The following is a 10,588-nucleotide window of genomic DNA, read 5'->3' on the forward strand; positions in this document are numbered from 1 at the left end:
AAAGGGCTTCACAATAACTACTAATAGCCTACCTAAAGTAAAAAAATATTACAACAAGAAAGAATCAAAAATAATCTATGAATGCACATGTAGGCTAATATCTAGCAAAACATGTAAATAAATAATAAATATAGCTTCACGAGTCTACAATTTACAGAAATTAAAATCTTTTCACTCCACAACATCCCTTGGTCTGGCACGATACATTAGTGGTTAGAACGTGTGTTTCACAGGCAGGTTCTGGGTTGAAATCTTGGCTCAGGCACTTCTGCAGTGGATTTTTTGCAGTTACACCACTTTCCTCTTACATTCCAAAAACATGCACGATAGTGTCGTGCAGGCTACTTCTCCACTTGCCCAAAGTCAGCTGTGAGAACAGACAGTAAAAAACAGACACTATTTAATTATTTTCTTGTTTAGCAACAATTATATAACATGAAATATCTTTATTATTAGAAAATCATTTAACATTTTCTTTCTTTGGATACAATTTGCCATACAGTACAGTACAGTACAGTACACTAAGCGGGTATTTTTATTTAAAGAAAAATACCGCCCTCATGTGGCGTATTTTGCAACTGCAGCATTGTCTTTCACACACGAGTTGGTACATACATGATGCACACGCTAATTTAGACAAATGCATGAGCACTACCATTGGTGGCCGTGTTGTCAATCACTACTCTCTACCAATAGAACAACTTTCTTTTCAGAACCCGCCCATATATAGTAAAAGAAATGCTGCCGATCAGGATCATGCTTTAGGTTTAGGGTTGCACGAAATTCAGGCTACGATTAAACCACCATGATGTAAGTTATGTCAAAATGTGGTGCACGGCTGATTTGTAAATGGGAGTCGTTGTTTTTGTTTTATTTTTGGTTTTACTAGCTGTGTTAACCATGAGCAAGCTGCAGCGTTTTAGCTAACCTTTGAGAATGTGACAGTGAAACTACAATCAGTAACATTAAGTATTCAACTTTTTTTGTTGAAAATATTGTTTTTGAGCGTACAAATCATTCACTGGGGATTTGTTAAAACCTACAATGCCGTTTTAGTTTATTTTCCACCCGGGCGAGTATTTCAATGAGTGATAAATTTGCCATATGTTTGTGGTTACTAAGCTATGCTAGCAAGATAATTCCTTTATCAACTATAGCGTCTTTGACTATATTTACAATATTATGTGTCATCATATTCATTCATATTTCTTTGTCACAGACACAGTCCAAGAGCAGCTCCTCAGCTTTTGGTTGCGTAGCTTCACTTTACAACATCAACGGTCCCACCAAAGACAGAAGACATCCCCAACCAGATTTTCTCACGGGATGAGACGACATTCACGACAAGGTCAGATCTATATGCATTGCCAATATACAGTGAGCAGAACAATGCAAGCAGTGTTTCCCACGCTTTAATGAGCCAAACACATAAGCTGACCTTTCAAACAACTCAAAGCACACACCAAACAAGAATATCACAAAATGTATACTGAAACAACGATGATCTCATCTCGGTTTACCCCAAATTGACTTACTCAAGGCTATTATTTTAAATGGCAACAGGTGGATACACAGATTAATTGGACTGTCTGCCATCTAGTGGTAGAGCATTAATTGTTTTGCCTGCTATTATACATATTATATATAGTACATTACTGGCATAGATAGATGAAAATTTTAGTCAATAATGATTTTTGTCCCAATTCAGTGAAATTGGATCATTTCCGCACTGCACACCCGACGATCTCTCTTGGTACACAGCACAGCAGTTTGGTTGGGAATCACTGCATAAAAAAAGCAGAAGCACACCTACAATGCCACCTGTTGTGCTAAAAAAAAAGTAAAGAAAAAAAAGACTTGATACTTTTAACATCCATATGGAAATCCAGAGTTGTAGTTCATAGCTTTGGTACTACAATGATTGATGTTTTTCATGTATGAGATTATAAAACACTTTACTGTCCGTATATTCATTTGTCATATCACTATAGTTATACAATTACACCCAAATAACTATCTCACTTATCTCACTTTGGAGTTACTAGTAACTACTAGCACTACCAGGTCAGTCAAAGGCTGCTGTATTGGCCTGAGCGGGTGTGCAGTTACACCAATTCAACACAGGGTGGCGGCAGAGTTGTGCAGTTTATTCAAATCCTGTGGCGATCAAGAGATCAGCGAATAGGCCTAAGTCTTGAACTGGCTCACTATTGTCTTTAATGTGTAATTTAACACATTGAGGCCCTTTTTTATTTCACAGTTCTCATATTTTCTTAACTTTTTGTGACACAACCGGTAATTGAAATAATTATTGTGCAGTTCATTTTGCTACTGAGACTCCAACTTAATAGGGTCATATCACTCTTTTACTATTCATGTTTTTCCCTACTTTGTGAAGGTTTTAAATGTATTTAGATTTTTTTTTAAATATACAGGGCGCAAGCATCAGTGCTTTACAGAAGCAAAGATAGAAACAGAAATAATGATTTTAAAACAAGATTAAATGAAAAATGTCAAATCAAGATAAAACCCTATACAAACAGTAAAATGTAAACACAACAATAAAATAACATGACAAAATACTGGGTTATATGGTTAAAATTACAAAATAAAATTAAAAAAAAGTTTTTAGTAAAGTAAAGTTTTTGTAAAATTTGTCACAAAGTAGATGTAAACAATAAAGTTCACGGGCCGAATTTAGCCATACTGATAGTTTGAGCACATCTCTGAGTTTGTTCCACAGTTGCGGAAAACTGAACTGAAAACTGCTTTACTTTTCGTTCTGGTTCTGGAAACACTCATTAAGCCTGCACCCAACGACTCAAGGGACCTGTAAGTCTCTCAGGAAACTAAAAGGTCTTGAATATATTTAGTTCACAGAAGATTCACAGCTTTCTATAGAAAGGGTTGCAAAAGTAATATAGTACAGTATATTGTATGTGGAGCCTCAAAACCCAAGCAGTTTTCTAACCCTCATGGCACAAGCACGTGTAATAGGGTGCATCCAAAAACACAATTTTTGATTTTTTTATATGGCTGGGACAATTAAAGTTAAATTTGGGAGTCAAAAGTGTTCCAATATATCTAGAAATTACACATGTTAAATATTTCTTTAATGTATGATGGTTTAGTGGTGCCACCATATATTATTATTATTTTTTTACTATTAGTAAATTGTGGTCAATTGGTCCCAAAGCGATGTGAGTCTTATTACATTTTACTATCATATCTGTTGTGTGTTTTTTATTTTAATTTTTAATTTTTTTTTACTTTTACAGTCATAACATCAGCTAGCAAACGTTGGCTAACCACAGTTAGGCTAGTTAAACAAACCTATTCAATAAATGGTTACATCATAACATGTTAAGATGGACCATAAGGTTTTTCTTACAGTATAATAAACCCTGATGGATATTAAATTATACATTTTTGACTGTTAAAGGAAACCAAACCGTTTCATAGCTAAAATGGCACAGAATAGCTACTAGTAATGACCCAATTATTGTTGAGTACATTACACATCATATCTGTAATTGTGTTGCTGTTGTTTTTTGTTTTTAACTTTTACAGTCAGTTAGGTCTTTATATAGTTATTTTGTGTTCATTAGATGAAGCTAACTAAGCTAGCAAAGGTTTGCTAACCACAGTTAAATTAGTTAGTTAACAAACCTATTTTAAAAATCAACAATGCGCCCAATAGTGGTATGCGCTTTGTGTGTGGACCAAGGTCCAAAATTTGACCGACTGTGTGGGAGGACTTCTTATATACAAGAAAGGCCGACCTGACTGTGGACAGATATGAGAGCACGGAAGAGTCGACTTGGTGGCAAGTTCTCCAGGCCCTGTGAATGGTCTGCTTGGGCAGGGAGTGAGGGAGATGGAACATACCAAATGCAAAGGGGTGGTCGGGTTAAACTACTACATACTGTAGTGTATTGTTATCTTTTTTTCCGTTCTTTTTTAAAATGCTTTATTGAACATGAGCAAAAGTCACTTTGAAGTAGTGCAAGTCTGCACAGTGTAGCTAAACAGATCACACCACATACTAAAGACACCATGCAAAAATATGGACAAAATATATTTTTCTATATATGTATGTCAGTAATAATAAAATATTTTTGTAGATATATGCAGTATATTGTTGTGTTATGTGTTGATGGCAGGCAGTATGCGAATGTATGAACTTATGATAGTTGTGTTACCTTGATATAGTATTATGCGAAAAGGGTGGACAGTATAAGCTTTGGCGTCAGTCTACACCTTTTGGTCTCTGTTCTTATATGTATATTTCTTCTTTTTTTAAATTATTGATTATATTATATATTATTATATGACCAAATGAATTAAATTAAACTCTTAGGGAGACATATCCAGTGGGTGAGTGGACGATGCAACGGTAAAGTGGAGGGGATTCTGTCACTGACTGAGCAATTAAGTTTAGGGTTTGGTTAATATACCCTTTTATTTTTCTATTAGTTAGCCACTAAAGAGAGATTGTGTCAGTATTGCTCCTTGTGTGTAACAATAAAATCAATTCAACTTTTTATGTGTCTAATTTCCCTCACTACTTCAAAAAAAATCAGGCCATGCATGCATGCCTCATTGACCTCCATTCATTATGTTCGCAGGACGAATGAATGTAGATTTGTTTAAACGTTGATTTCTGAGAAATGTCTAAGTTACTTCAAAGAGAAGAAAAACTAAATGAACTTTGATAACTTTGATAAGAGAATACACTACTGTTAAAAACTGTACTGTATTCAACATTTCCCAGTGAATTTTGGACACTTACACTAAAAATATAAAAATTCGCAAAAGTTTGTGCACTTGGTGGCACCCATAAATTTCAATAGATTTCCTCCTCCCAAAAAATTTAAGACTTTTTTGGGGATAATTGGAACAAAATGCAATGCCAGCCAAATTCATATTTTGACATAAAAAATTCCCATTCAAATTTGATGCACCCTAACGTGTAAACTTACATTGTGTGCAGTCAACTCGGTCATAGGACAATAGAGATGTCCCATTGTTGATGATAAATAGACATGAGTTGGAGGGTATCCAGGAAATACCAGATGGAGTCACCTATGAGACTGTGGGAAGAGGTGATGCATCACTGAGTGGAAAGAACAAACAAACACTGTAAAAGACTTCAGGCTCGTCTTTCATGCTAGCTGTTGTGTGATGGTGTTCCAAGGCATGATTACACATCATTGCGGGAGTACAAATCAAATACGTTGATGTTTTTTGTTTTTGTTTCATAGCAAATTGCAGCCGCAGGAAGTTTGTATTTTATTATTGTTTGCCTGTTGGATTAGCTAAAGGTTATATTAGACTTTCATAAGAAAACAGTTTATATGTGAGAGCTTGAATACGAATGTAGCACTTTAGTGTTTAATTGGCAAACACAGACATTTTTTTTTTTACATATCTGTACATCCATTCTTTAGATTGATTTCAGGGTCACAGGAAGCTAAAGCTATTATTATTATTATTTAAATGTACGTAAATCAATTGCAGCCATCGTTAACATCACCATACCTTGAGTCTTCATCTTGTAACATGTCGTCATTACAGAAAAGTGCGAGAAAAATCAACAAAAAGTCCAGATAAAAAGCAAAACACACCCACAGATAATCCTGCAGTTCAGGTATTTGGGTGTGCGTGGGTGTGAGGCCAAGCAAGCTGCTTTGACGGATGTGTCAAAAACGTCTTCAACTCACGGTTGTCATAGTGAGCATCCATCCATTTTGTATCCAAGCAAAAGACAACCAGTCACTCTTACATTCACACCATCACCCAGCGCCGCGAACCAAACCCACAAGCCAGGCAAATTTACGACCACGACATCAGTGACCCTTACTGAGATTGCAAGGCAGCATCACACAAATGATTGTCACATGAAGTCACACTGTATCTTTTCACGCCATGTTTGGCTTATTATTGTACTGCGGTCACAGTCATTGTTGTGGTTATTTGGTTGTTGAGGCATGCAGGATCTGACTCATGCAGTATGTACAGTAGAGCAGCTGCTAACCCAACAGACGGCATCAACTGTGAGTGAGCCATGTAAGCCTCTGTACGTTCCTCTCTGTCTTATCTCACTCTTCCTGTTATGTGTGTGCATCTGCTAATCCACTTTGTTTGCCAGGCGAATTGCTTGTCAAAAAGCAGCCATATATGGAGGCTGCCCCCTTTCTTTGGGTTCTTCTTTCATTGAGCCTTTTCCATCATACTGGAGCCTATTTCACTCAATCGCCACTGTAACGGCGTTGATCTCATTTACGACTCTCAGATGGAGGTCAGCCATGAAATACTGCAGATGAAACCGCGGCAGACGTAGCCCGTCAAACCGTTTTGTTGGCCATCAATCCAATCCAAGCATGTTCGATGATCTCAGTAAAATGCCTTTTACCAGTCGCCGCTTGCACGACTGAAACATACATCCTTATGGAGGTGCAAACACACCTGCCTTCTAAATAATGAAAACAATGTGGGCTAACGCTATAAATATTCACCTTGAGCCCCCCGGCTCTTGGTGTGAGCTCTTTTTCAATAAATACCAAGCGTGTCCTCTGAAAAGAATCAGGTGAGAATTTCTGAAGAATTGCAAACGAACAGTAAAAATAGTAATGTGGCTATATTTGGTAAGAAAAATGAAAATGGCCACAGATGAACTGTACTCACAAATAAAGTGGATGCCTTGTACTATTTGTGTTTATATTTGGTGGTATAAAAAGCAACTCAATTCCCAACTGCTTGGACCAGCTATAAAATCAGCATAACATCTTGAGGTTAGTGGCCCAAAAGTTGTACAGTTTGTAGTTTCACCTACATGTTGGAAATATTCATCATGAAGGTCTGCGTATGTGCTTTGCTCTTTTCTTTGGCTTTTTTATTTTACACTTCTTCAGAGAGGACGACGATAAGAGAAGATAAATATTCACTGAATATCCAGCACCCCCGTGACCCTTGGGAAGAATAAGCGGTTCAGAAATTAGACATTACCGGGAAGAAAGCGCATCCTGATTCTTAGCAGAAGAGACTCTTGTCCAAATACTTCTGTCCAAAGTTGTTTCAAGGTCATGCTAGTTGGAGATGATCTCAGTAGTCGTAAGGATGAGTGAGCACATGTGTATGAAGCATGTGAACCAGTTTCCTTTAGTTGTAGATCGTTATCAGAAACCTCTGGAACCTCTTGTCAGAAAAGCCGATTTCTTCTAGGCGTTAGCAGCAAACCTCGTAGAAACTGAAAAAAAACCCTCAGTTTTTTCCCCACCAAAATCCAGCTTTTGTTGTTTGAGTCCATACAGGAAGACCAGAGCCAAGATACGAACCCCAAAACTCCCAGAACTGTGATGTAGATGAGCAAACCTTATTTCCATTTTGCTGCTCACATTACAATTGATTACTTGCGGGACTGCCCAAACAGACAAAAAGAAACAACGTCGGTCTTAAAGGTCATGACAAATTGTTCTGCTTTTTGTTCCTGGGCACCCTCTGCAGACTTGTTGTCTGCAAATGTGCTCATAGTTTGGTGAGAAGTGTAGTGAAGAAACGCAGAAGATCTTCTACGTTAAGCAGAGCTGCTGCTTGGCGGGTGTGATTTATACTGACATTGGTCAAGGGTGGAGGCCTCATCATTCCACACTTCTCTCCTGGACCTCAATTGATTTCAGGAGAGAAGTTCACCCGTTTTGCTGACCTTGCGACAGCCTCCAAGCGGAGTCATTCATTCAGTCATTGCAGGAAACACGGCTGAAGCATAATAAAGACTTGACCTTGACTTGTGACATCACTCTGAAAACACATCCCCATCAGGTTGTTTAGTGAGCGTACACACACACGTATGCATAAAACACACTCTGTAACTGAAGGCGCACAAGAGCTCTAACACTACAGACCTTCGTCTAGTCACCTGAACAATTGATGAATCAATGGCTACCATCTAAGAACATTACACGGGCTACTACACTTCATTACTACACTTTCATAGTCACGTGAAATTACATTATGAACGGCTATTTTTGAGAGTAGCGCTCATCCACGTTCGTGAGGGGTGTGGCTGTGGTCAGAGACTCCAGAGAGTGATAAGAACCACTGTAAGGTCATTTAAAGTGACACAAAACAACTCTAAACACCAGCATCGTCATTTAGGCATCTAATAAGGCCGAACATACAGTTCATAAGCAAAACAAATTACAAATTGCTTTGAGGAAATGGCATGTACAGCATTAGGAACAGCACAATGTCCATTGAGTGAAAACAAAAACTGCGTCCAAAGCTTTCTTTACATAATATTTAATTGTCATCAAAATCAAATTTTGCCGTTTAAACAACTTACTTTTACTATTACTGTATGTTTGGATAAAATACAATATTAGAGGGTGCTTGTTGTTAATGTGTTCAACAAACGGCATATGGCCTTCAATCACTCAATCAATCAACCTATCTATACATGCATTTTAATGAGGTGTCAATTATACACAGATTTTTGCTATTTTTTGGCTGCCGGGGTCCCTATCACCCGCAAATAACATTGGCACACTGTAGAGAAATATATATTGTAGTGAAATGTATTTTTATTTTGTCTACATGAGCATACTTGGTATTGGAGTAATCCAAAGTAATCAAGTTACATTACTTTAATAGTATGGTACTTGGATCACCTTACTAACTACATTTTTTTTTAAGCAGGTAACTTGTAACTGTAACGAAATACATATTAAAAGTAACTCTCCCAACCCTGTGTATGGCATGAATCTGAGAGGCTGAATCTGAGGACTATCAGTGGAGAAGAACCATTTACTGACCTTGCCGTTTCCTCTCAGGAAGAGAAACATACATTAACACCTAAAGGAGTTGGGGGAGAACTTCATCCATTTCCTGATAAAACAAAGTAGGACACGAAAGGGTGTTGATGTAGCTTTTCATCTGGCAATCCTTCAAAGTAGAGTCTTGTGTCTGGGGAACAAATGCACAACGGAGCGCCGGGCAAGAGGAAAAGGTGAGGCTTCTCCTTCGACACGAACGAGGATTCCAGAGACATCTTGAAAGCATCCCAGCATTGTCCTACGCGTTTTGTATTTTGGACACAAAAACAGAACATCTGAAATATCTGCTTTGAACTTCTACACTCGCTGGCCTCTTCAATGGGGACATCTGGACAATCTAATGAGACACTGTCGGAGAGCTATTCATATAACTATACTGTATGTATATTATTGTGCTTGTGGTTGGCAGTGCATTGTATCATACTGAGAGCTCATTTCAACTGTGGTGTCTTGAGGGGAGTTTAATTTGCGCTCGTAATTCAAAACATTCTTAAAACGTCTTTATCCACTGAGATTAATGAAAATACCATTAATCCATTCCAACCTCCCATAAAACCCCAATAAAAATGTTGTAATGTGTAATAAGAAAACTAGCACTCAATATTGGAGCTCAAAAAAGCATACGGTCATGTCAAAATGAAATAGAATGTTAAGCATTCAACAGTTTTGACCACGTTTTGCTTCAATTCAATGGACATTGTGCTGCTTCTAAAGAAAAGCTTTAGATAAACTTGTTTTTTAAATACACATGGAATTCCCTTTGCTTGATGTTTAACTTTACGGTGAACTTCAAGTGTGAGTGGCAATAAACATCTTGAAGCCTTGTTGAGGAATTCTTCACAATCTACCAAACGGCTGCTAATTATGAAGTAAGTTGAGTTCAAAGTCACATACATACCCTCGGGGTATGTCAACTTATGAGCACAACTGTAAATGTACAAAAGCTAAACATTGCTTAGTGACATAAAAATGCTATGAATCATCACCAAAAATCACATGCACATCTCAGCTTCAACCGCTGAAAATATCAAAACAATAGTCACACTATTTTGAGCATTAACTAACCAAAATGTACATACCCTAAGGGTATGTAAACATTCAAGCACAACTTCACATTTTTTTGGTTCATGGTCAAACCACAGTGTCAGTGTGGCCTGCAACAAAAAACAAGTTTGATCTTCTGCCATACTCAAGGAATTAAGAAGTTGATGGTTAAAGAACAAACAGGCAAACACTAACTACAGGGCTTAAGGATTTTTTGAATATTGTTTGAAAGCAAAATCTCTTTTCTCCTTTTGCCGTTGGTGGAGCTGTTAACCTGGCCCCAAAATAAAAGAGTACTTACTGTCTTGCGTCATCCTCTGTGAACCAGCTGGCCTGCCCAACATGTGTTACTTATTTATATAATTTCATTATTAATCATTGTCATCATTTGTAAAGACACAAATTTTAATACCATTTTCTATTTGGCTGAGCCTACCTTGCAGGTCTAAGTGCCCAATTTGGATTATTTTTGGATCATTTACATGTACAGTTGTGCTCAGAATTTTGGGGAAAATATGACTTAAGACTGGACGGGGGACTATCTCATTATTTTCTTTATTCATATGTTTTCCTTAACGACTGTGCAATTCTGAAATGCTTCATCGTTGGAGTTAAATCCTATAAAAATAAATGTGTTATGCCTGCTTTTACATCTTACAAATTCTTCCAAGGTGTATACATTTATGAGCAGAACTGTGTCAACTTGTATA

At 37.4% G+C, this 10,588-nt stretch overlaps 1 long non-coding RNA gene across 1 annotated transcript in view; it reads left to right on the forward strand.

Annotated features, from left to right (window-relative positions):
• Positions 1-663: 663 nt before the first annotated feature.
• The window catches only part of LOC144055877 (uncharacterized), a 32,265-nt gene continuing 22,340 nt past the window's right edge, over positions 664-10,588 (forward strand). The window contains exons 1-2 of the long non-coding RNA XR_013294950.1: positions 664-810; positions 1,220-1,348. This is a non-coding gene — a long non-coding RNA (uncharacterized LOC144055877). The remainder of the gene's footprint in view (positions 811-1,219; positions 1,349-10,588) is intronic.

The sequence above is a fragment of the Vanacampus margaritifer genome, chromosome 1 (genome assembly GCF_051991255.1).
Source record: "Vanacampus margaritifer isolate UIUO_Vmar chromosome 1, RoL_Vmar_1.0, whole genome shotgun sequence".
Lineage (NCBI taxonomy): Eukaryota > Metazoa > Chordata > Actinopteri > Syngnathiformes > Syngnathidae > Vanacampus > Vanacampus margaritifer.